The 26,795-nt window shown below is 44.4% G+C and overlaps 1 pseudogene across 1 annotated transcript; it reads left to right on the top strand.

Moving 5' to 3' along the window:
* Nucleotides 1-26,795, top strand: LOC310798154 (tRNA (34-2'-O)-methyltransferase regulator WDR6-like; annotated as a pseudogene). Its single transcript has 10 exons — nt 1-28; nt 3,033-3,175; nt 8,983-9,132; nt 11,466-11,544; nt 14,109-14,261; nt 17,979-18,844; nt 18,889-20,188; nt 20,901-20,978; nt 25,405-25,521; nt 26,032-26,795. The product of its transcript is annotated as a tRNA (34-2'-O)-methyltransferase regulator WDR6-like (transcript).

Genomic DNA, 26,795 nt, shown 5'->3' with positions numbered 1-26,795 from the left:
ATGCTTTTTGTACACAAGGAAATTGCAGGTATTACTCTACTCTAGCAAACTCCAATTTGTGGACACCATTTGGCAAACAACCCGCATTTAACTGGTGATGAAAGATATTGACAAAAAAAGAATCTAATGGCGATTATTAGACAGGTTATTGCAACTGCATTATTTCATGGATCAAAGATTACCTGCAGCTGTAAAATACCTCCCTCTCTCACTCACTCACTCACTCACTCACTCACTCACTGACTCTCTCTCTCACTCACTCACTCACTCACTCACTGACTCTCTCCCTCTCTCTCACTCTCTCTCACTCACTCACTCACTCACTGACTCTCTATCTCTCACTCTCTCTCTCTCACTCACTCTCACTCACTCACTCACTCACTCACTCACTCACTCTCCCTCTCTCTCTCACTCTCTCTCACTCACTCACTCACTGACTCTCTATCTCTCACTCTCTCTCTCTCTCACTCACTCACTCACTCACTCACTGACTCTCTCTCTCTCTCTCTCCCTCTCTCTCTCACTCTCTCTCACTCACTCACTCACTCACTCACTGATTCTCTCTCTCTCACTCACTCTCTCTCACTCACTCACTCACTCACTGACTCTCTCTCTCTCTCTCTCTCTCACACTCTCTCTCACTCACTCACTCACTGACTCTCACTCTCTCTCACTCACTCACTCACTGACTCTCTCTCTCTCCTTCTCTCTCTCTCACTCTCTCTCACTTACTCACTCACTGACTATCTCTCACTCTCTCTCACTCACTCACTCACTCACTGACTCTCTATCTCTCACTCTCTCTCACTCACTCTCTCTCACTCACTCACTCTCTCACTCACTCACTCACTCACTGACTCTCTCTCTCTCCCTCTCTCTCTCTCACTCTCTCTCACTCACTTACTCACTCACTGACTCTCTCTCACTCACTCACTCACTCACTCACTGACTCTCTATCTCTCACTCTCTCTCACTCACTCACTCTCTCACTCACTCACTCACTGACTCTCTCTCTCCCTCTCTCTCTCTCACTCTCTCTCACTCACTTACTCACTCACTGACTCTCTCTCACTCTCTCTCACTCGCTCACTGACTCACTCTCTGTCTCTCAAGAAATGAATTGCAGCCTCAGCGATTTGGAAATTGCATAATTGTATATTGTGATTTTGAAATGGTTCAGCTCTTCTTCATTTGTGACTGTTATTTATGCACTGTGGGCAGCTGCACTGCAGTTTGGGTTTCAGTGCCTTGGTGCATGCTGCCTTGACGGTAGTAGTTAGAGGTGCTCCGATCGATCGGCACTTGATCGGAATCGGCCGATTTGGCAGTGTTGGAATGAAACCTCATTGCGTCCGGTTGACTTAAACCAATTGCTCAGAGGAGGGAGGCCACAGGTGCGGGCTGTGACATAGAGCTGAAAGAGGAGCATTGTTTGCTTCACCGCAACCAAGCAAGGAGAATCTCCTAGATTAAGAGCAAACCCAGTGACTTCAGCCACAAACTTTCTATCTACAATTTTGAAAACAGACAAACTTTCAGATGAAAAACTGTTGAAATGGATTTGATAACAGCAGCTCATATACAGCACTTACAGTTGTCTAGTCTATGGCAATGTATGTTCTGAAACCTTTTCACATCAAGGACCCCTAAACTGACACAAATTAGACCACGGCCCCCCGATTCCATACGATTTTGTCCCAGGGTCCCCCATCTGATAAGATTTTTGCTTTTAGGTGTTTTATTATAGAAAGTGCATGAAACCCAGGACCAAAACAGTCATGCATTCTGTCATTATGCCTCCGCCGGCGAAGCCAGGCCGAAGGCATTATGGATCCGGGTTGTCCGTCCGTACGTACGTACGTACGTACGGATGTTTGTTAACGCGATATCTGAGGAACGCCTTGACGGAATTTCATCAGATTCGCCTTAAACATTCACTTAGGCTCAAGGATGATCTGATTAGATTTTGGTGGTCAAAGGTCAAAGGTCAAGGTCACTGTGACCTCTCGAACACCATTTTCAAGCTTGTTAACGCGATATCTGAGGAACGCCTGGACGGAATTTCATCAGATTCGCCTTAAACATTCACTTAGGCTCAAGGATGATCTGATTAGATTTTGGTGGTCAAAGGTCAAAGGTCAAGGTCACTGTGACCTCTCGAACACCATTTTCAAGCTTGTTAACGCGATATCTGAGGAACGCCTGGACGGAATTTCATCAGATTCGCCTTAAACATTCACTTAGGCTCAAGGATGATCTGATTAGATTATGGTGGTCAAAGGTCAAAGGTCAAGGTCACTGTGACCTCTCCAACGCCATTTTCAAGCTTGTTAACGCGATATCTGAGGAACGCCTGGACGGAATTTCATCACATTCACCTTAAACATTCAATTAGGCTCAAGGATGATCTGATTAGATTTTGGTGGTCAAAGGTCAAAGGTCAAGGTCACTGTGACCTCTCAAACGCCATTTTCAAGCTTGTTAACGCGATATTTGAGGAACGCCTGGACGGAATTTCATCAGATTCGCCTTAAACATTCACTTAGGCTCAAGGATGAACTGATTCCATTTTGGTTATCAAAGGTCAAAGGTCAAGGTCACAGTGACCTAACAAATGCCATTTTCAAGCTCGGTAACACCATATCTCAGTAACACCTTGACTAAATTTCTTCACATTTGGCTCAAATATCCAATTCTGCACAGAAACACCTTGATGCAATTTCTTCCAATTTGGCTCCAACATCCACTTGGACTCAAGAATGAACTAATGGCGGAGGCATAAGTCCGCGTTGCGGTCGTTCTAGTTGTATTACTATAATTATGCATGGAATTATAGTGAAAATATATTAACCTCCTTTTTGCAAGGGACAACTGGGCCCCCCCCAAGGACTCCTGGGGGGTCCTTGGACCCCACTTCGAGAACCACTGACTCAGCCGATATGTAGTCATGTCTGAGTCACCTGTTGCTGCCTTGCTCAAGAGCATAGTGTCACTGTGGATTCTAACCTGTCACCCCCGTCTTGTCTGCCCAGGTGGAGTGACCCGTATGACGGTGTCGCTGGTCGTCATCATGTTTGAGCTGACGGGGGGTCTGGAGTACATCGTACCCCTGATGGCCGCTACCATGACCAGCAAATGGGTGGCGGACGCATTCGGGAGGGAGGGTATCTATGAGGTGTGCGTGTGTGCGCGTGTGTGTGTGTGTGTGTGTGCGTGCGCGAGTGTGTGTGTGTGTGTGTGCGTGCGCGAGTGTGTGTGTGTGCGCTCGAGAGTGTCCTGCTGTTGCACTCACTGGCATCCACACCATTAAAACTGATTTTCAGACTAGAGCAACCGTCATCTAAACACTTTTTTGTATATATCTTGATCAGAGTGAGGTCATGATCAGTGTACGCATAAACCGGATTACACGCCAACATTTCTGACCATTGGCTACGCTTGCATGCACACACTAACGCAGCTAATGCTAGCTGATTGAGACCGGATCTGCCCCAAATACATTCGGTTTGTCCATTTGATTTCATCTTAGCCTGAATTCACTCGAGTTGTGACATTGGAAGTTTACCTGGGTATGTTATATATATATATATATATATATATATATATATATATATATATATATATATATATATACATACATATATATATATACATATACATATATACAGGTACTTTATTTATTTCATGTGTGCGTGCCAGTTTATAAACAGTAAGGGGGCTGTTGAAACTATACAATTCTGTATTTTCATGTTCTAAACCCTCTTCTGTATCCAGCTGGAAGGTTTGTATTATGGTTAATATAGTGAAATGCCAGAGAGTTCACTTTGCTGTGCTTTTGGCAAACTATTTTTCAGTGACCTTAAAGGAACAGCTCACGCTAAAAATATATATATTTCCTCTCACCTGTAGTGCTATTTATCCATCTATATCGTTTTGTGTTAGTTGCCTGAGTTTTGGAGATATCGGCCGCAGAATTTATGCCTTCTCTCCAATACAATGGAACTGTAACAACATCTCCCTGGAGCAGGGATGCCATCCGTTGTCTAGGGGACATCTATAATGAGTTTGCGGTCCTTTCAGGACATCAAGGTCACTTATGATTTACCAGCTTCTTTTTTTACAACTCAGACACGCCCTTAAGGCACATGGTATTCCTCTACAACAATAACTATCCGTTCATCCCTTGTATAATCTGCTCACTATGCAAAGAGATAATAAGGGATTGGTTTCCAAATTGTACAGTTTTTTTTTAGATTCTTCTTATTCTGACTTACCAGTGGATAGGCTGTGGAGATGTGATTGTCCGGAGCTAGACCCCGATTTTGACTGGGTTCAGGTATGGGATAACATCAGGGAGGCTTCCCGTAACCCCAATCATCAACAGATTCACTTCAATTATGTACACAGAACTTATCTCACCCCACGCAGACTACATGTGATGAAACTGATAAATGATCCCTCTTGCAGTCTCTGTACTTTGAAGGCTCCTGGCACTTTTATCCACATGGTGTGGGAGTGTCCTCCAGTTGTTCAGGTTTGGTCCAACGTGTCTGCTAAACTGTCTGAATTAATATCTGCAACAATCCCAATGACTGCTTCCACGTTACTGCTGAATGACTTGTCCGGGGTCAATATGCCCAAAGCCACAAAGCGTACTGTACCAGCTGGTATTACAGCTGTGAAAAAGATGATTGCGATGCGTTGGAAGCCTCCTCACTCTCTTACCATTAGGCAATGGGTTCTTACTTATTTAGATGTCGTGTACCTGGAGATGTCAACTGCTAGAATAAACGGTGCAAGTGAATCTACCTTAATCAACTGGCAGAATGTTATCAATTCACTCAAAGATTTCTTAGCATGATCCTCTTTTTTCGATACCAGACCTTGACCAGTATTTCTTTTTAAAATCCTACTCCCCTGAAGGGGGGGGGGGCTCCCCGGAAGAAGATTTTGTACATTTTAAAGTAAAATTCGTCAACCTGGTGCATTTGAGAGCAAAATGAAGAGGCTAAATCTGTGAAGAACTACACACATCTCTAATGTGTTGTGACTTTACAAATAATTAGGCCTAAACAATTAATATTAAGTAGGGATGTTCGATATTGGCTTTTTTACCGATATCCGATATCCGATAATGTCCAACTCTTAATTTCCGATACCGATATCAACCGATACCGATATAAGCGGGCTTTTTTTCCACCAAAATTTCACGTAACAAGTTACATAATGTAGCTTAATGTAGCTGAAGAGTTTAATATATACGGTAATATGCATGTTGTGTTAAAGTTGTAAGTGTTAGAGAAGCGAGCTTGTGACCAGAAGGTCGTCTGTTCAATCCCCGGGACCGGCAGGATAAATCTGGGTGGGGAAAGTGAAAAAGCAGCGCTTGCCCCTCCCTCATTACCACCACTGAGGTGCCCTTGAGCAAGGCCCTTAACCCCAACCGCTCCAGTGGAGCTGATCAGTGGCCAGCAGATCAGACTGTGGTTGTACTGGTCAGCTTCCAGGTGTGAATGTGTGTGTGAATGTGAACAGGGCACTCCTGAAAAAGAGAGCATTGCTCTCAGTGAGACTCCCCCTGTATTAAAAAAAAATATATATATATCAGCATGAAAACCGATACCGATATTTTCCGATATCGATTTTTTTATGCTAATATCGGCCGATAATATCGGACATCCCTGTATTTACACATTGTGCACAAATTGCATTCATTGTGACAAATTTACAATAGTTAATATCCAGCCAGAATCATTGCAAATGGATGTTCAAAGTAACAGTTAGCAATAGCATTCAGTTAATCAATGCCTAATGACAGCCAGATTCCATGTTAAACTTTAAAGGTCCCAATTCGTGCAGCTGTAACCTCTTAAAAACGTGTGTCTCTGGTCCATAAAACATGATTCTGGATTAATCTGTCGAAAATATAGCAACCCCGTTTGTTGTGACGGAGTTCTCACTTCCTCATCTCGTCGCTTCCCAAGAATGGCCTGTTTCTATAATATATTCAGAACTAACAGTTCCCATTGGCCGCTGAGGGAGAGCCCGCCCCAGGCTCCCAGCGGCCAATCAGATTAGCGTCTGTGGACCAGCACGCTAGGTTGCGAGTTATCGTTAACTTAACGGTACTACGCTAAAGAGGACATCTCAAAATGCCTAGACTTACCGAATGCACCTCTGCAGTTGCTGGATCACGTACAGTTGGCGTCGCTCCAGCTAGAAGTGTTAATTTTGTGACTATAGACTAAATGGTGCAGGTAGCTTGTGTGAGAGAGACCCGCGCAGTATGCAGGAGGAAGCTAGTGACGTCCCAATTCCCCTCTGGGCAAACGAAGCGTTTGGGGGTGTGGCTTGGAGGAGACTGCAGGGGGACGCTGGATAGGGACAAATCCAACTGTGGCAGTTCTGAGCGTGTGACCACTCATTACAGGGAGGGATGACAGCAGTATATATGCATTTACAAGTAAAAACAGCTTTTGCACGGAATGGGACCTTTAAAACGGAAAAACGTTTTTAGCATTTTTTTTTTTTTTTTTTTTTTTAATGGGGGGGCCAGTTTGTTGAATGGGGGGGCCCGGCCCGGTCAGGCCCACCCCTAACGCCGGGCCTGGGGGGGTGGGGGGGGGGCCATACATTTGATTTCATTTGATTTCTTTTCATTTAATTTCATTTTAATTTGTCGTCATGTCTGTTTTGTTTTCTTCTTCTTTTGTTTTCTTTTACAGGTGGTGCTCTGAATTTGGCAGTCTGTGATGTCAGTGGTTGCTATCTAAAGAATTTATATAATCCTTATGAGCCCAGTGATCCACACCCCTGTTGCTGCTGCAGCGGAATTAGCACTGAGATTCTGAGGAGATATTGAGGGGGTCTATTGATTTCTCTGTGCTGGGATTCCTATGGACTATAGTCTATCTAGGTTAGGAGGTATGGATGCATTTCCGTGCGTCGCTTGCTTTAGAAAGAGAGCTCCGCACATCTCTTTTTCGGGCAGGTGCGTCGGACAGGAACAGAAATGTCCATCAATTATAAAGGAGGAGTCCCGCACACCGTCCAAACTTGCAATTGTAGAGTTTATTCGTGACGTTTCGGTCACAGACCTTTTTCAAACAAATGATTACTGACATAATGAAGCCGCTTAAATAAGGAGTGGCTGTTCTGTCACAGCCAATCAGAACTCCACACGAAGACGGGCTTGCAGCTCTGTCACAAGACAATCATTTCTAAAAGACATAGACACTGAATTATATATAGAAAAAATTAGAAAGTCTATGTTCATCAAACATTTGGAAATACATGAATAGATATAAACAATGGATAAGAGTGAAGCTCATTTTAGGCACTAAATAGGGACAAATATAATAACTATAAGATCTGACCCGACTGTCTCCAATTAGGTCTACAGCAGCATGGTGCTTGCAGTAATAGGTTATAAAAGTCGCTTGCTGCCAGTTTATGGCTTTACCTGACAATTTGTCTGTCTATTTGTTTATCATTGTTTTGTTCTTGTCTGTTTGTTTTTTGTCATGTATGATCTGTGAACTGAAACTGAAAGTGAAAAATAAAAAACATTTGATCACAATACAATGGAACTGGATGGCACTCGGCATGTGGTGCTCAAAGTGCCAAAGAAATACATTTGAAAAACTTGATCTTTCCAGAAATCATGACCCCGTTACTCAAGATAATCCACAGACTTTGTTATGAACTCAGGCAACTATCCCAAAACGATATAGGTGGATAAATAGCACTACAGGTGAGAGGAAAAATATGTATTTTGGATTTTAGGGTGAGCTGTCCCTTTAAATGTGATTCCCACTGGGGCCATTCTTGTCGAGCAAGCCCATAATAGACTAGAGGAGAAGAAGCTTGGTTTTAGTCACAGTTGTGCACCCAACACATACGGGACTCTCATAAACCAGCCAAGCTGAAAATATGTGCGCTCACTCATTCCAGGGCACGTGAAGTTCCATTGGATTGAAGCGTCACCCGATGAGAGTATTAACACATTCACTGCCAGACGTTTTTTTTTTTACTGTAGTTAGCTTCTGCCAGAGCGGTTTTTTGAGGATTCTGGCTCATCTTTCAAGACCCGAGGATTCTTTTCTGCTAAGATTTTGTGAACACACAATATCTCAAAAGAACTAATAGAATGTGTGCTTTCTCTGTCTAAAAGAGTTAGTTTGTAGAGTTAGTAGTTATGTAAGCATTAGCAGTTGAATACAGCATGGTTTCAGCGTCAGAAAAATTATTCAGAGATAAACGGCTTTTTGTGAAATTCGATAGAACAGTCACTTTAACCATTCATTTTTGGCATCAGTAAGAGTCAGACATCTAAACAATAGTTTTGAACAGTAATTTCCTCCATAACAGCAGGAAACCCCCCTCTGCTTCCAACTCCTCCCTCCGTGTGTGTTCTCCTCCTGCCTCCCTGGCTCTCCAGCGGGCGTGTCACAACGAAGTTGCTGCTGCCTGGCTGCTGCCTGTTTGCGCGGCCGCTGTTTGAGGAAGTCTGGGTGGACTCGCTCGTTTCGTGGAGTTTTGGTTGAGAGCTTTGATGCGATTCTGGTCATATTTATGCTGCGTGTTTCAAAGTGTGCATCCAATCTATTCTTGGAACCCCCCACCGTTGCCACCGCTGTGCATCAGCGCGAAAGTGAAAGCGTTTTCGCCATCAATTTTACAGTATGAGAACGGCTTCCTCGCGCTTTTCCCTCCAGTTTTGGGTCGCCTCTTTCTACTGTGGAGAGACATGTCGACACTCAGTGGGTCGGTAAAATAGATTATACACATTCAATACCTCCAATTCTGGTGTAGGAGACGTAAAAGGGTTAGATCAACGTCCCACCGTCAAAAAAAAAAAATCGATTCTGAAAATGTGTTAACACGTCGTTTGCAGTCAACAGCTGGATTCTGAAAACGTGTTAACACGTCATTGGCAGTGAACGTGTTAAGATAAGATATGTATCTGTCTCTGCTCCCCAGGCTCATATCAGGCTGAATGGATACCCTTTCCTGGAGCCCAAAGAGGAGTTTGACCACAACAGCCTGGCGCTGGATGTGATGAGGCCCAGGAGGGCCGACCCCGCCCTGGCTGTGCTCACACAGGAGGGCATGACTGTAGGGGAGGTGGAGGTAGGGGACACGCACGTGTGCACACTGCACACACACACGCACGCACACACACACACTACAAGATACAACAAGATACAAGACGCACGCATGCACACACACACACTGCACGCACACACACACACACACGCACACACACTACAAGATACAACAAGATACAAGACGCACGCATGCACACACACACACACTGCACGCGCACATACACACACGGCACACACACACACACACTGCACGCACACACACACATACGCACACACACACACTACAAGATACAACAAGATACAAGACGCACGCATGCACACACACACACTGCACGCGCACACACACACACGTACGTCACGCGCGCGTGCACACACACACACACACAGCAACACAGATCTATGGGAAGTTAGGAACGCGGAGCAGAAAATGCATTCAAAGCGTGTACTAATATGAAAAACATGGATACAAAAAAGAAGAGCATGCATGCACTCGCATAGATACAGATAAACACTCGTATGCAAACACGTATGTTACCTTCTATTTAGGGATGCACGATCGGCAGTCATATCAGTATTGGCTGATGTTAGTCATTTTTAATATATCGCTATCGGCCAAATTTTCATATTGAGAGGAAACCTATGAGGTAAATCTATGTTTTCTACCACAAGGGCTTCGGGAAAGTCCTCGCGATGGGGAATCAGGCTCTGCCCTGATGATCAGAAGAACTACTTTATCTCTACGCCAGTGCCATGGACTGGGGTGGGCATTAACTCATTCTCTGCCAGGGTCATTTCGGTCTGTGTGCTCCCAGTGCCAGGATTTTGAGCATATTTCCTGATCTTCCAGGACCCACAGAATATTCTGTGCTAGGAATAAAATTACACAACATATCTCACAATAAAGCAGAGACTCTCTTCTTACCCCTTGTAAAAAAACTGAAACTCGACCATGTTTCCTTGTTTAGTTACAAGCAGTGGAAGTTAGCTTGTTTTCACTGAAAATGCCCTCCTTTGTAACAGAAATAGGAGAAAAAGAGGTTTTTAGTGAACGACACCGTTTCAAGCAGAACTCTCTTTTGAGCCTTTTATTTTTTGCCTCAGTGACACATCAGACATATACAGTATTTGTTTTCCCAAAAAAATAAAAATAAAAATAAAAAAAAGTTTTTACTGACTTTTACTTCCTGGAACTTATTTACCAGATAGTCCAAGACTGGACGGACCAAATGAACCCTAAAGGCCTAAACATGGTCGTCCGTCCGCCTCGAATTGGAGCCGTCTCGCCGTCTGGCGGCGCCAGCGAGCCCCACATGCTCGGACGCCACTACGCCCCCCCTGCGGAAGCTCCGTGTGAAAATGGCGGAGATTGTGTGCCAGGCAGTCTGAATGAAATTGAATGTAACGTTCCCAATTCTATGTATTAAATTCTAAAAAACGACCCTCAACATTTGGGAAGGCTAAGCCACACAACTAGTTGTTATAATCTAACATCATGCTTTGAAAGGCGACTTTACGACGAAGAGCCAGGGCAACGGCCAATCACAACTCTCCTGCAGCTGTCGTCACGCACGTATCGTCGCCGTGAAGTCACATTTTCGAGCAGCCCCCGTCAGCCAACGGCGGCCCCTCCCCGTAGGACGGGGCTCCACCCGCCGTCACACGGGGAGGGCGGGGCGAGGCTCTGACGGACGACCATGTTTAGGCCTTTATGCTCGCTCGCTCGCTCTCTCTCTCTCTCTCTCTCTCTCTCTCTCGCTCTCTCTCTCTCTCTCTCTCTCTCTCTCTCTCTCTCTCGTCTCACACACACGCACACAGGAATCACAGGCAGCTGCTCAATGGCCGCAAATGCTGCTCAATGCACAAATGGCCGCTCATGATCGTCACTCACTAACGGACTCTGTTTACTGCTAAATGGGTGACTATACTATAAATACTAAACGTGATTTAGCGGGTTGCTTTCATCAGTTTGACTTGAAACAATGTCACAGGCTGGGAAAGGGTCTGATCTAATGTAAACAAGCAAAACATGAAAGTACGTCCGAGTACGTCCTTGGCACAGAACGCCATTGTAAAAAGTACGTCCGAGTACGTCTTTGGCAGAGAATGAGTTAAGAAGCAAATCTCTCCGCCTCCGGGCATAGGGGGCGTGGCCCCTATATATAGCCCGGCGTGGGGGGGGCATGGCTTCAGATTTTACTCTCTTCTCTCACCGAAGACAGGTTTATAGCCACTCCGCTCTTACATAGCTTAACAGTCCCATAGTGAGCTTGGCGGCTTTCGGAGGACGTTATTTTGAGTGATTGTAGCCCAAATCCTCTCACTCCAGAGAGGATTTCCTGAGTATCGTGCTTTCAGGCCGCCGCCGAGAGAGAGTACGTGGAGTGGCCCTCTTCTCTTAGCAGAAAACATCGTAAGGACTTCCCGAAGCCTTGTGGTATAAAACGTAAGGTTATGAATATAACACCGCTTTTATAACAAGGTGAGGGAAGTCCTCACCAGACTACCCTTCCTGACCGGGCAGTTCGAGAAGAGAGCTTGTCAAATCTGAAGCCATGCCCCCCCACGCCCGGCTATATATAGAGGCCATGCCCCCTATGGCCGGAGGCAGAGGGATTCGCTTCTTAATGCCCACCCCGGTAGAGATAAAGTAGTTCTTCTGGTCATCAGGCCAGAGCCTGATTCCCCATCAGCGAGGACTTCCCTCACCTTGTTATAAAACCGGGGTTATATTCATAACCTTATGATTTATGGGCTTTTCCAAATGTTTTGGAAATAAAGAAAGTCATTACGTTTTCAAATTCACAGTGTTTGCATGTGTTTAGACACAATTGTATTATCATAGAAACCTGTTTTTATACAGCTCACATCAACATCAGTAAATATCGGTTAACAGCAATGTTTAATATCGGTTATCGTATTGGCCAAAATGTTCGTATAGGTGCATCCGTACTTCTATTATATTATAAAGAATGAAAACATGTTACACATGTTAATTGTTCATAAATAAAGTGACAGTTCCAGTGTCTCGGGGGCGGGGCATCCAGACAGCTCAGGATTAATGTTCTTATTTTGTGGGTGGGTTTGCACAGATTGTATATCTTTTATTATAATTTGTACTTTTGATAATAAGATCAAAGAAAAGATAGTCAGGCACAGTGTACCTGTGACATCCTGGGTCTCGCTCTCGGCCCCCCTGCCCCCCTATTTCCTTTCACACACTATAAAACTGTCAAAGCAAAAAAAGTCTTTAAGAAATGACTCTCTCACCCTGAGTGTTCTGTGCCCTAGAGCGTTTGAACGTTACAGCCCTTTTCCCACATGCGCTTTGTACCGCTAAATGACCGGAACGTGGTGTAATGCCTGCATGTGGGAAAGGCGCCGTGCCGGTATAAGCGCGACCCCGTCGTCCCTGACATTTCACCAGTTTCGAGCCAGTCAGAAGAGCGGTATGCTCTTAAGGGGACGCAAGTGGAAACGGGTCCAGTCATTTTCCGCGACAGCGGTCCTTCAATCATGGGCGAAGTGTAGCCTACACACGTTGCTTAATGTTCCAGCGGGCATAATCTAATCATTCGCGCACATTAAAGCAAACTGGCGAAATGATCTTGTGATAGCCTAATAAGAGCAGTATGTCAAACGAAGCCAGTCTGTAAAAAGTGCTTCAACGCGACGCAGGTGAACAGATAAACATCGAACCAGCAACTATTTCTCTCAGACACGGATCCCAACTTCTTCAAAGTGCATCATCTAATCATTCGCGCACATCAAAGCAAACTACTTCCACACATTTCGCTTCGTGCATTTGCTTTCTCTACATACATAGGCTACAAGCGTTGGGCAGCTTGCCTTGCAAGCCTCTCCCATTCTCGCTTTGTCTGTCCTGTGTCAGGCTGCTGCAAAGTACGGAGGACTGAGTGAAGTTTTGCCGACCCCCCAAATAAGCTCCCCCATCCCCCAACATACCGGCTATTTGACGACTAGATTCCCATATGCGCGCGCTAAGGTGTGAAGGGAAATTCAGGGAAATGTCCGATATTGACTTACAGGTAATTTTCCGGTACGCATGTGGGAAAAGGGCTATAGAGTAACAGGTTTTATTTTGAAAATCGACAGGATGTTTTATTTTATTATCCTCGTGAATTCCTGCCCAGCTCAATCTGCACTGTGCTGCTTGAAGCAACTCAAAGAGGGAAGTGAAAATACACACAGCACACATGTTTAGTGGAGCAGAGCAGAGAGCCGCTTCGGGGACGCGTGATTTCTAACCCCACATAGGATAAGCAATAACCACGCCCTGTGGCGCCGGGATTGGCCAGGAGCATTGAAGCTTGGGACTAAAGCACCTGGGGTTTTTCATCTTTTAAAATAAAGATGTTTAAAAAACTATTGCTTGTTACATTTTCAGTGCTGTACCTTTTCTCTGGGTAAGAATTGAGCTTGAAATTAACGATAATGATACATTATATTATATGAGCTATGAACGTGAACACAATACCGTTTATATTATTGCATGTTTTTGTCGATTGTGTACATTGTGTAGATTACAATTATTATGCTTATTATTAGTATTACTATGCTAAGGAAGGTAGGTGACCATAATTCATTTCAATGTCCACTCTCAATGTCCACTCTCGAAATCGCTGTCCGTTCTCAAGAGCTATTCAGTTGGTTCATGAAATCGCTGGGCTGCGTGCCCTCCAGTGTTGCTCCTGGCCAATCCCGGCGCCACAGGGCGTGGTTATTGCTTATCCTATGTGGGGTTAGAAATCACGCTTCGGGGACATGTCTGGTGGTCACAGGTGTTCACTAGACAGGCTTCGACCAGCTCCGGCGGCCGTAACGCAACGTTTCCTGCCGCAAGAAGTGGATAGACGCAAATCCGTCTGAAAAATAAGTGGGTAGACCGTCTACCCGCGTCTACCCTCCACTACACCACTAGTCACGAGGCTTTAGGACAGATTAAATTTGATCTTCTGTTACTGTTTCATGTCCTGATAGGTGAGGGTCCCGTCCTGACAGTGTACACTCTCCAGCCTCACCCTAAAGCCTGCGCCTCACTGAGCGTGCCCCAACACGGGATCCGACCCAGACCTCCGGCAGCAGGCCCACGACGGAGCTCTGCCACAGAGACCAGCTGGGAGGAGACAGACGGTGAGCGCATGCTGCTTTCATTTATTTAATGTATTTATTGGATTTTCAAAATAATCAGTTTATACAATAATATAATAAAAAAATATATTAATATAATAATATTCCTTGGGAGTATAGAACATCAACAACAATATTACAAGACAGGGTAATCACATACAAACACACACAGACACGCACACACACACACGCACACGCACACACCACACACACACACACACACACACACACACACACCAAAAAGAAAAGGAAGGGCCAGGCCTTTTATATCACCAGAACATTTTACGTCCTACATTACATTACATGACGTCATTTGGCAGACGCTTTTATCCAAAGCAACTTACAATAACACATTTTTGTCAACAATAGAGAAATCAACTATGCAGCACAGTCTATGACAGCTACAACTTTTGAAGGAATAGATTTTTTTTGACAGAGAGAGAGATATTAGTTCAAGAAGGGCCCAGATGGAGCCTGAAAAGGTGTGTTTTTAGTCTTTGCCGAAAGATCGGCAGTGATTCGGCTGTCCTGACCGAAGGGGGCAGCTCGTTCCACCATTGAGGCGCCAGGGACGAGAAGAGTCGCGAACAGGATGAGCGACTTTTGATCCCACGTAGTGGAGGAGGGGCGAGGCGTCCTGCATTGGTGGAGGAGCGAAGGGAGCGCTGAGAGGTTTGGAACCTGACCATAGATTGTAGGTACAGAGGAGCTGTCTGGTGTACTTCTGTAGGCCAGTACCAGTGTCTTGAATTTGATGAATTTGATCACCTCAATCCAACAATAGATAACAAAGTCATACATCGGAATAGATATGCATCAATCTTGAACTGCAGGGAAATGTAGTTCTTGAACATAAGAAAAGAAGCGGGCCCACATTGTATAGAGAGGCAAAGTGAACGTCACTTCCTGCTTCAGCACTGTACCAGAGATTTTCTTCCGCAATTTATTTTCCCATAGACATTTCGTAAATGCCTATAAAAATAGTTTTACTTGGTCAAACCAAACGGTTCAGCTATATTTAGAATCGGGAGAGACCATAGAACATTTCACTCAGACCAAAACAAAAAAAAAACATTAAAAAAACATTTTCTTTAAACCCGCATTTTTTTAAACGTTTTGGTCCGAGTTAAATGTTATGCGATCTGTCCTCTTTCGAAATATATCTGAACCATTTGGTTTGAACAAGTAAAACTATCTTTATAAGCATTTTACGAAATGTCTGTGGGAAAATAAATGGCTGATGAAAATCTCTGGTACATTGCTGAAGCAGGAAGTGACGTTCCACTTTGGCTCTATAGAATTTGTCTACAGACCCATTAAGTGTGTGTCTAATTGTTTCCAACTTTATGCAATTTAAAATGGTTGAAATCCAAAGAGCATGAGAAGGGGGTACAGTGGACTTCCACTGAAGCCAGATGAATCGTCTCGCCAACAGAGTGACAAAGGCAGTTATATCTTGATTCATTTTGGTCAGTTGTAGTGTGTGGGTGGAGGAAGCCCAAATAATGCAATAAAAGGATCTGGAGTCATTTGTGTACCAATTGTTTCAGATAATGTATCAAATATCTCTCTCCAGAAAGTAAATAGAGAGGGGCAACACCAAAACATGTGAACATGCTTTGCAGGGGATTTGTTACATCTTAATGCTGAAACATGCTTCTGCGTCCGCCTCGACTTGGAGCCTTGCCGGTGGCAGCTGGTCCTATAAACTCAAACATCAGCTTGACGAGGGGTCGCAGGGGAGTCCCCAGCAAAATGAGTCAATTGTGTGATTTCACTAGGACAGTGATACTCAACTTGCGGCCCCCTGTGTGGCCCGCGATGGATTTAAAGAAAAAAAAACACAACATGAACGCAACATGCAAGATACCCGCAGTGTCCAAATGTTCATGTCATTCTGGCCAATACTCCACTTCTGTTATAGCATTTCAGTCTGGAATATGGAATATCTTTCAATAATCTATGATGTAGCTGTATACCGCCGTCTGCTTGCTACCCAGGCACTTATGTATGTACTTAACCAAACTAACTTAACCTTACGGATGCACGATATATCGGCAATCATATCGGTATCGGCCGATGTTGGTCATTTTTTAACATATCGGTCATATCGGTATCGGTCAGATGTTGCAATGTTAATATCGGTTATCATTATCAGCCAAATTCTTCACATTGATATGAAATAATGCAGTAAATCTATGATTTATGGGCTTTTCCAAAGGCTTTGCAAATAAAGAAATGCATAACTTTTTCAAATTCAGTGTTAACATGTGTTTTTCAGTATGTACAAAATGTGATGATCATAAAAATGTGGTTTTATACAGATCATATCGACATCGGTAAATATAGGTTATCGGCCATAACAGCAATGTTAATATCGGTTATCGCATCGGCCAAAATTTTCATATCGGTGCATCCCTACTTAACCTAAGTAACTATCCAGTACGCACAACATTGTCAGACTAAACTCCGGCTGACACCCTGCTTCCATATGTCTCTTTCTGACATGACTTCCTCTATTGGGTTCATTCACTTACCTCTGTCAAGGAAGTCATGCTTTCACTCATGTTAGCTTGTAGCTATCTCAAAAATGAATGAAGAGATTTCCATGAAATTTGGTCAACATATAGCCATTGGGAAGGAACTTAGATTACAACTTAAATGTTGGTGGCGCCAGGCCCGTATCCAGGGTTTCGAAATTGGGGAGGTCCAGACATGGCAAGGGGAGGCGGATTCGGCGGCGCCGGCGAAAAAAAATTGTTTCCCCCCCCCTTTTTTAGCCATATTTAGAGGAATATCTCATTTTTAATTAACATTAGGATACTGTTGTGATGTAATTATTCAGTATTTTCTCCTTTTCTCACTCATTCAGAGCAAAGAGAGAGATATATAGCATGATGATAATGCTCTATATCTCCCTATTTGCTCTGAATACACCAGTTAACATGACACAGACTTAACATGATAGAAATATTATCAGCAAACTTAATGACTAGACTAATTATTCTGATCTGAATGGCATATATCAAGAAACATTGACTCCTCTCTTTGCTGTATAGTGGGAGGTGCATTTTTGAGTAGGCTATTAAAATACCATGTCAAGTTCACATTTCTTTATTGCCAGATTAAACAATTCATATTGGTTGTTGGTTGGTTCAACACAACATGTGCGTGCATGCGCGCTTCTTCTTCTTCTCTAGCCTACAAGCATGTAACTTCCTTGATTGTTATTGTTGATAATTCTATTTAAATAGGCTACATTTTCATTTCCCGAAACATTCTTAAACAAGAAAGGAACATAGTGCACTGCAAAATATTTTTAATTACATTTGGAAAAAAATATATATATTTTTGGAAAAAAAAAAAAAAATCTCTGAAATTCTTACCGAGGTCCGGACCTCGGTGACCTCATAGCTAGATACGGGCCTGGGTGGCGCTGATCCGGATGTTTGTTTCTTTGTTTCTTTGTTTCTTTGTTTCTTTGCTTGCTTGCTTTTAAGCAATAACTATAAATGGAATAAGCTAGATATTTAGATGAAACTAAGATGAGATAATTCTAACTATTTAAGGGTGTGTTTGCACGGTCAAGTTAATAAAAGAAATGTAAGTGATATGACTCATGTCTTTGGGTGTAACAGGGAGAATTGTTCTTTCTGTAATGTCTGCATGCATTCACTGTAACAAATCCATAAAAGCTCTTCTTGTCTTATCTCTCCCCAGGACGAAGCTCCACCACAGAGCCTAACCACTATGACCTAGTCGTGTTTGGAGGCAAGGCTGTGAGGTTGGTCAGGCTCCTTGTGCAGCTTCATGGCATGGACCATCTGCACTTGGGGGCCCTGGGTCCACTCATGGAGCTGCAAGACTGGGCCCTGGATGTCCGCTGGCTCTCCGGAGAGAGACGCCCCCTCCTTGGCGTGGCTCTAGCCCACAATAGCGCTCTTCTCCTGGACGTGGGTGGATTCTGTCTTAGTTGGAGGAACGGTCTTCAATCAGCTGGTTCTCTGGAAGCCTGGAAGACGAGGGGGGGGGGGGGGGGGGGGCAGTCGAGAGGCATCTGCTGGGGCACAGCGGCGTCATCTTTAGCATTTCCTACCTCCAGGAGAAAGGATGGCTGGCTTCAGCCTCGGACGACCGCAGCGTGAGGGTGTGGGCTGTCGGTGTTTTGGGGGGACCCGGGGGGGAGTGTGGGGACTCGAACCCTGCTTGCTTAAGGGTCCTGTATGGGCACCAGGCCACGGTGTTCTCTGTGCATCTCTCCCCTGGGAAAGTGTTCAGCGCCGGGGAGGACGGGGCCTGCTTAGTCTGGGACTGGGCCGGAGACGGGACGGTGGCGTGGACGCTGAAGGGACACCGAGCGGGAGGGGTCCGCGCGCTGGCGCTCAGCGAGGGAACGCGGGATGAAGCAGCAGGAGGAAGATGGGTGGCTACAGGGGGAGCGAACGGAGGGGTGAGGCTGTGGAGGGTGGACGCGAGCGAGGAGGCGAAGGAGGACGCAGCGACAGAGACGCTAACTGACCTGAAATTTGCCGGTCAAGGCACGCCTAAGGAGGTGCGCGTAGTCTGGGAAGAGGACGAGAATGCAAGCTGGACCCACGGGAAAGGTGGCGGTCTGCACTGATCAGGGAAGGGTTTATCGGTGACGACGGACAGGGGGAAGAGGAGGGAAATGTAAAGAATGAAGAAAGGAAAAGGAGAGAGGAGAATGATAGAAAAATGGACGCCGTACCCCTGCAGCCACTGAGCTGCCTGTTTGGAGCGCACAGAAAACAGGGCGTCACATCGGTGTGTGAATACCACGGCCTCCTCTACAGCACCGGCAGAGACGTGCTGCCCACACCGCTGGAAACACACAGAGAGAAGAAAGGAAACCACGATGGGGAGACTGCTGGGAGTGACAAAGAGCTTCAGCTGGAGGTTCTGAGGGTCCAGAGGGCCTGCAAGGGCATGGAGTGGCTGGAGAGGCTTCTGATCCTGGAACCTGAACTACCAGCGCACAAGGAGGAAGACAAGGGGTGTGAGAATCACTGTGAGATGGACCAAAGACTCCAGAAGGGACAGGTGGACAAGCTCGAGGCAGCAGAGGAAGAAAACGCAACGGAGAACTCGAGAAGAGAAGCAGAGACAGAGAATGAGGGAAGAGAGGCCCGGTTTGTCATCGTCGGGTTCCACGGCGTCCACTTCGTGGTGTGGGACCCGGTGAGGCAGGAGCGGCTGCTGGTGGTGCCGTGCGGTGGTGGCCATCGCTCCTGGAGCCTCTGGCCCTCCAGCGGGCCTCTGTGGCCGGGATACGCAGCGCTGGTCTTCATCAGGCAGGGGGCCGTCCTGGCTTCGCGTCCCCCCGGAGAGGCGGCGATCCGGGCCGGGAAGGCCGGAAAGAGCGGGGGATGGGGCCTGAGAGAGGGTGTCCACGGGAGGGGGGTTGGGTGTGTGTGCAGGCTGGGGAAGGTAGGGGGTGCTGAGAATGGGATCGGGATGAGGGATGCTGGAAATGGGACAGGACGCGAGGGCAGAGACGGGACAGAAGAAGAAGATGGAGATGGTGGCGAAGGGCATTGGGAGATTTTGGTGACGGGAGGAGAGGACACCAGTTTGAGCGTCCTGGCCGTGCGGCCCAACTCCGGTGCTGTCAAAGTCCTCTCCGTCGTCACCGACCACATCTCCAGCGTGTGGACGTTGGTGGCGGTAATGCGCTCGCCGCGAGGCAGCCGAGGCAGGAGGAGAGAAAATCCCACGCGGTCCCTCTCCGCCCTGCTCGTCTCAGCCGGCGGGCGGGCTCAGATGCAGTGTTACCGGCTGTTGATTGGCTGGGATGGGCAGAGGCTGGTTCCCTCCTGCCAGGTGATCCAGGTGGCCAAGCACCGATTGGACGAGCAGTGGGAGAGGAGGCGGAACCGACACAAGACGGTGAAAATGGACCCAGAAACGAGGCAAGTTTTATTTAGATCTTTGGGGTAAATATATATATATATATATATATATATATATATATATATATATATATATATATATATATATATATGTGTGTGTGTATACCAGTGTATATATATATATATATACCGTATATATATATATATATATATATATATATATATATATATATATATATATATGGAGGAAATTCCATCAACAAGGGCAGAAACTAAACTTGCGGGTGCTGCATGAGGGATGTTTCAAAAAATGATATATTTTTTATATATATATATATATATATATATATATATATATATATATATATAAAATATATCGTTTTTTATCAAGTTTAGTTTCTGCCCTTGTTGATGGAATTTCCTCCATAAAATTATAGACCTATTAATTTGTCTGCTCCATGTTTACCTAGTTTTTGGTGGGGTATTTTTGGTCTTTGGTGGCTTCTAGATTCTATCTTCATCAACAAATGATCTGTAGCAGAATTGTTCCATAATTACTGTCCCAGGAGTGCCGTATCGTTTTGAAATTACAATTCAGAGTTCAGTTAAGAACCCAGAACGTCCTGGAAGATTTCATGCGCAGACACAAAACACACTTGCAGTATTTTAATTGTGAAGAAAAGCCGCTCTTTGAATTGAAACTGAATCGAGTGCAGCTCTGTGCTGTATATTTGCCAGCAGCCTCATCTGTTGTCTGCCTGTGTGTTTTCAGGTACATGTCCATCACGGTGGTGCAGGAGGAGGCGCACTGCGTTCTGCTGGTTCTGGCCTGCAGTGACGGAGCTGTCAGGTTGGTGTCTTGCATCAAATAAAATGAACGGTTTCACTCACAATTCAAATCTCTTCATAGGAGCTGGTGAAAAGGAATCCTTTCAAACTGAATGTGACAGAAAGTTAAAGTACTCTTCAAGTTCAAGTTTATTTGCCTTTGGCATTCAAATGCATTGGAATGCTTGTACCCAAGCCACCACCTCCACATGGTATTCACCTTATGTAGCCACGCCCATTTGACCCGGTTGTGTGGTCGTGTCAAAACTTCCGGCTAAAAATAAAATAAAATAAAATGGCTGGCTGCTCCAATATCATCTACCGGTAACTCTGAATTAACTAATAATTTAGCCAATTGTATGTAACATACCAAATAAAAGCAAACGGCAATGTCTAAGAATGCAATGCCATGTAACTGGCTCGTTAAGTCTTGCATTCCAGGAAATTACGTTAACGTCTGCGGGTCTTATAGACGTAAGTGGCTCGAGCTGCGCTCGGAGGAGAGAAAACTATCTGAAGCTTTCTTTTTTGGAGTCCAGGTATGTTTTACAAGAAAGTGCTCGTCATTGTCGATGATAACGTTAGCTGACCTGGCTAACAGTGGATACTTGCTTGCTTGCTGTGTACCGAGCTCAAAGTAGTAGGCTACGTTCTTTATTTTACCCCCTGCACTGTCCGCTCCAAAAACAACTCTCTTATTTTCAGTGTTGGGGGTAACTCATTACAAAAGTAACATATTACATGTAATATATTACTTTTAGCAGTAACTCGGTAATATAACTTATTACTTATAGGATTTCAGTAATATTATACCAGTTACTTTCTCAAGTAACTCAAGTTACAAATTGAGTTACATTTTATTAAATCAAAGCACATTTAAAAAAGATCCAATCAAAAAATATGTCAAATTGGTTTTTGGACAGGCATGACTCTTTATGGACTAGTATTGAATCATATGCTTGCCATCCAAGACTGCTGAAGTCACTCCCTTTTATCTATAATTTCGATCAGGTGGAGTCTCTATCAAGTAATATGATTGTATATAATACACTTTTAGTTTGGAGAGATGTGAGAAAATACTTAAATATTCCTAAATGTATTTCTCTTTGGTCCCCTATTGCTCTCAACCCTGACATTCCTCCACAAATGGGAAATATTGGCCTCTTGACTTGGCTCTCAAAGGGCCTCTTTGATTTTTCTGGTCTTTTTTCACAGAACAATATAAAATCGTTTGAACAAATTAGAATTGGTTTTGACTTACCCAATAGGGATCTTTATACATTTTTACAAATAAGACACTTTACACAGTCGCTCCTGAGGGAAAGAAAATTACGTCTGGAATTGTCAGAGATTGAGAAGTGCCTTATCTCAGCTGATGGCTCTAAAGGCAAAATTTCATATATATATGCTCTTCTATCGATGGCCAGCTCATCCTCATTTGACGTTTTGAAGCCTGTCTGGGAACATGATCTTGGGACCACGTTCAGCACAGAGAGCTGGTCAGCAATCTGCAATAAGATCTTTCCTAAATGTACTCCTCTTAGTGTATCTGAACAAAATTATAAGTTCTTTAATAGAATTTATCTCACCCCTGTTCGCCTCCAGAAAATGTTCCCAGACACTTCCAATTTGTGTTTTAAATGTAAAGCTCATCTAGGGACTCTTACCCATTTATTTTGGTTTTGTGACAAGATTCAAAGTTACTGGAGAGATGTCCACTCTATTATTCAAAACATTATAGGAAAACAATTTACTATGAGTTCAGTCTTGTATCTTTTGAATTATGACTCAGTTACGAATTTTGATAAAGATACAGAGTCTCTGTTAAATGTTTTATTTTATTTAGCAAAAAAATGCATATTACTATTATGGTCTACTCCTCAAGTACCTTCTGTAAATATGTGGCTGTCACAGGTCTCAATATTCTTACCTCTGGAAAAACTGACTTATGACCTACATCAGAAATCTGACACTTTTCAGAGAATATGGTCACCCCTGTGTTCATATCTAGAGAGATTCTGACTGAGACACTTCTACCTTTGTACTTGACCCTGTATACTCTGTTCATTTAGTCTGTTATATCGTGTGTGTGTTTTTTGTGTGTGAGAGAGAGAGAGATTTTTTTCTTTTTATCTTCTCTTGTTTATTATAGCGGAGCCGTGTCGACCGTTAAAGGCACTGTCACGTGCCCCAGTTATGTGTAACATATAACTCGGTTTCTGTTGTCAACTCACTTTCCTTTCACTGTTGATGTCGCTTGTTTCATGTGCTTGTTTTGTCTTGTATCCTTTTTATTCAAAATAAAAAAATGTTAATAATAAAAAAAAAAAAAAAAAAGATCCAATCATTTCCTAATCAAACTGTGTGTTTTTATGCAAATAACCACTATAGATGACAATAACAAAGGAAAAGAATAACATTTAGAATTTTGGATTGTTTACACTGACTTCAAGGCGGTTGAAATTATTTTTCGGGATGGTTCCGGGGCAGCAATGTCATTCTGCTGCTGCTGTTGTTTTGGTAAAAGTAATGCAAAAGTAGTGTAATAAGTAACGAGTTACTAGTCTACGCAGACAGTAATATTGTAAAGTAACTTATTACTTTCAAATGAAAGTAACTAGTAATATGTAGTATATTACATTTTGAAAGTAACTTGCCCAACACTGCTTATTTTGCGCCGTGACCGCCGGAAGTGTTAACAGGACCCGGAAGAATTTGGCCCACTGTAAGGTCTGAACCAGGTCTGAACATAAGGTGAATAGAAAAATAAAGTACATAAACAGAGAGCACACAACAAAACACTAAACAGGGTAAGACATGCATACATTCAGCATGTGGGCACAGTGCATGGTTGTAAATGAATAAAAAGTATAAAAAAAAGTATGATTTTTAAAAAGGCATAATAAGAAGCGCATATGAATAAAGTGCTTTGTGCTGTTCTCTAGGAACCATGCCAGGGTAGCATGTCTGCACAGTGCACGCTTAGAAAGATTAAAAATAAGAATAAGAATAAAATAATGATAGCAGCAGATCAAAGAAATAAGGTGCAGTTGTGCTATTCATTTAAGAACCTGACTGCCTCTGGGAAGAAACTGTTTACAAGTCTGCTTGTAGGAACCCTGTGCTTAACCTTCCTGTCTGGGGTGCGCTCCCATCCGAAGCGTCTGTCCGAAGGTAGTCGGGTTGTTAGAGCCATTTTGGTTTATTATCCTTTTTGGTGGAATTCTTATTTGAACATTAAGGTGGAATATATGAATGAATTAATATTTGCTGTCATTAGTGTTGGGAGATACAAGTCTGCCCTCTGCTGCTCTGTGCTTGTGGCCGCAGTATAGGCTGTAGGGGGCGGGTGCAGCTAATCTATTTAGATGGGACCAAGTAGAGACAGCTGGGGTTTTGGTTCAGACGGGAACCTGTTTACTGCTTACCTTTTTGTTTGTTTGATTGATCAAAGTTGATGTATTCCACGTGTACAGACGGAAATAAATACGTCTTATTTCAAACAGTTTGGACTGGCACGGGCAAATTCTTTGAAAGCAATTAGAGTCAGAAACATGCAAGTTCCCGTTTAACAGTGGTTAAAGACAATTGTTTGTATAGCCACGACAGTCACGGGTGATAAGACCATTTCCTGGGTGACTGGGGTCAGTGATTATTTCCTGGGCCCTGTCAGGGCACCTTTTTGCATAGATACTGTATCTCTCACAGGAGGCAAGTCTGCGCCTATAATCTTCTGGGCTGTTTTCACAACTCTGTCACAACGGTCCTCCACAGAGCAGCTTCTGTACCAGACAGTTATGCAGCCTGTGAGGAGGCTCTGGACAGTGGATCTGTAGACGTTGATTCAAGTTGTGGTGGAAACACCAGCCTTTTTCAGTCATCTCAGGAAGTGAAGACGTCGTTGAGCCTTCCTGACATTAGAAGAACAGTTAAGAGACCACTTGAGGTCTTTGGAGATCTGCAGCCTGAAAAACTTACAACTATCCACAATCTCAACATCTGCAGCGTTTATGCTAACGTGAGTGTGCAAACATGCATTAGATTTCTTTAGTTTTGGTGACATTTAAATCAAGGTTGTTGTCATTACACCAATATACTACCAATTAACTATATACAACTGGAATGCAGCTAGTACCCAATAGAGACAAAAAACAGCTCTGAGTGCTGTTTACAATATTTAGCCTGCTTCCCGTGTGTTTGATTTATCTTCCCTGGCAATTTAACTGTGTCTAAAGTAGACACATGACTTTGAGGATGAGTTAAATCAAGCGCTCCTTGTGTTTTTGCAGGCTTTCATGCCAAATCTGTCAGCATTCAGTTAAGGTAACGTTTCATGTAGTTCAGTAAAAGACGGCATGTCTCTTGCCTTGATCTTAAATGTTTATTCAATTAGATTTTATTTGCTCTTTCTCTCTGGCTTTGTCTCTTTGCTATCTTTTCTTTTCCAGATTGTTCTCTGTCAGTGAGGCTAAAGGTCATATCGACTTGCTGTGGGAGAGTTTTTACCACCAGCGCTGTGTGCTCAGTGTCGCCACCTGCAGCCTGGAGGGTGGAAAAGGCAACAGGTGGGTTTGTTTTTCTTTATTTTTTTAGCCCACGGCCTGAACTGGTCACTCGACCAGGAGCCACGATCATTAGAATAGATTAGAAACACAAGCGTGTGAGGAAAGTTATCCCTCATGAATATTAATGTCTCATGTCAACCTCTCCCCCTTTGCTGAACTTAATTGGCAGGACTGTTAGGATGCAATTGTCGTATTTGTAAAAACCAAATGTGAAGAGCAAAAAGGCAATACAAAAAGAATAATACCACAACAATGTTGCAGATGGACTATATAGTCACACATGCCGACATTAAAATGTAAATGGAAACAAAGGAATCTTAAGATGGAAGAATGTAAATGAACAATAAAACAGTCAAATGTATCGTGTCATTTGCAGTATCATATTTACAGTCAATCTACAATGTCTTGGATGATGTAAAGCTGAAGTACAGCATTTTTATAGCTACAATTTACAGCTAGAAATATGGTATCATCTTCCTCTTCCTCTCTCTCTCTCTCTCTCTCTCTCAGGCATAAGCTTCTCTTCAGCGCCGCTACAGACGGGAAAATTGCATTGTGGGATGTGACCTCCGCTTCTTCCTTATCGACTGGCAGTTTGAGCGACGCTCCGATGCCACCGATCCCCTGCCTCAGCGTTCCCGCCCACCAGAGCGGTGTCAACTCATTGGCCGTCTGGGCAGAGGGACCGGGACAACCAGAGGGCAGTTGCCTGGTAACTGTCGCTAGCGGAGGGGACGACGGACAACTGACTGTGTCTGTGATCGGGCTGCAATACCCAGACGGGGAGACGGAGGGCAGCGGAGCGTTTTCTCAGTCACAGGTGCAGATCTCCCAGATTTCTCCACACGTCCCGCTTCAGATGCAAATGCAATTCCAACCCGAACCCCAGTCCGTGCCTCTGCTTGAACCCCAAAACCAAACTCCACCTCAAGTGGAAGTCCAGTCTCAGTTTCAGTCCCCTCTTCACCTCTGTCTCCGCTCCCAGTCGCGCCTCCCCCTGGCCCATGCCGCCCCTCTGACCGCCCTGAAGCTCCTGTCCCCGGGGCTGCTCGTCTCCGCCTCCCCCGACCAGAGGGTCTGCCTCTGGAGGGTCCACTGCGGTACCGGGATCGCCGGCGCAGGGGGCGCTCTACTCCCACGTGGCGGACGCGGCGGGACTCGCCGTGTGGGAAGATGAGGGTGAGACGGATGGGGAGGACGAGGGAGAGGAGAGGAGAGGAGGGAGGAGGGGAGGTTTGGATCGAGCAGGAGTGCAGCGGAGGGCGAGGGGGTGA

This window comes from Poromitra crassiceps (genome assembly GCF_964638095.1).
Source record: "Poromitra crassiceps genome assembly, chromosome: 25".
NCBI lineage: Eukaryota > Metazoa > Chordata > Actinopteri > Beryciformes > Melamphaidae > Poromitra > Poromitra crassiceps.
Note: the sequence above shows the minus strand (reverse complement) of the source record. Positions and strands in the feature narration are given on the sequence as shown.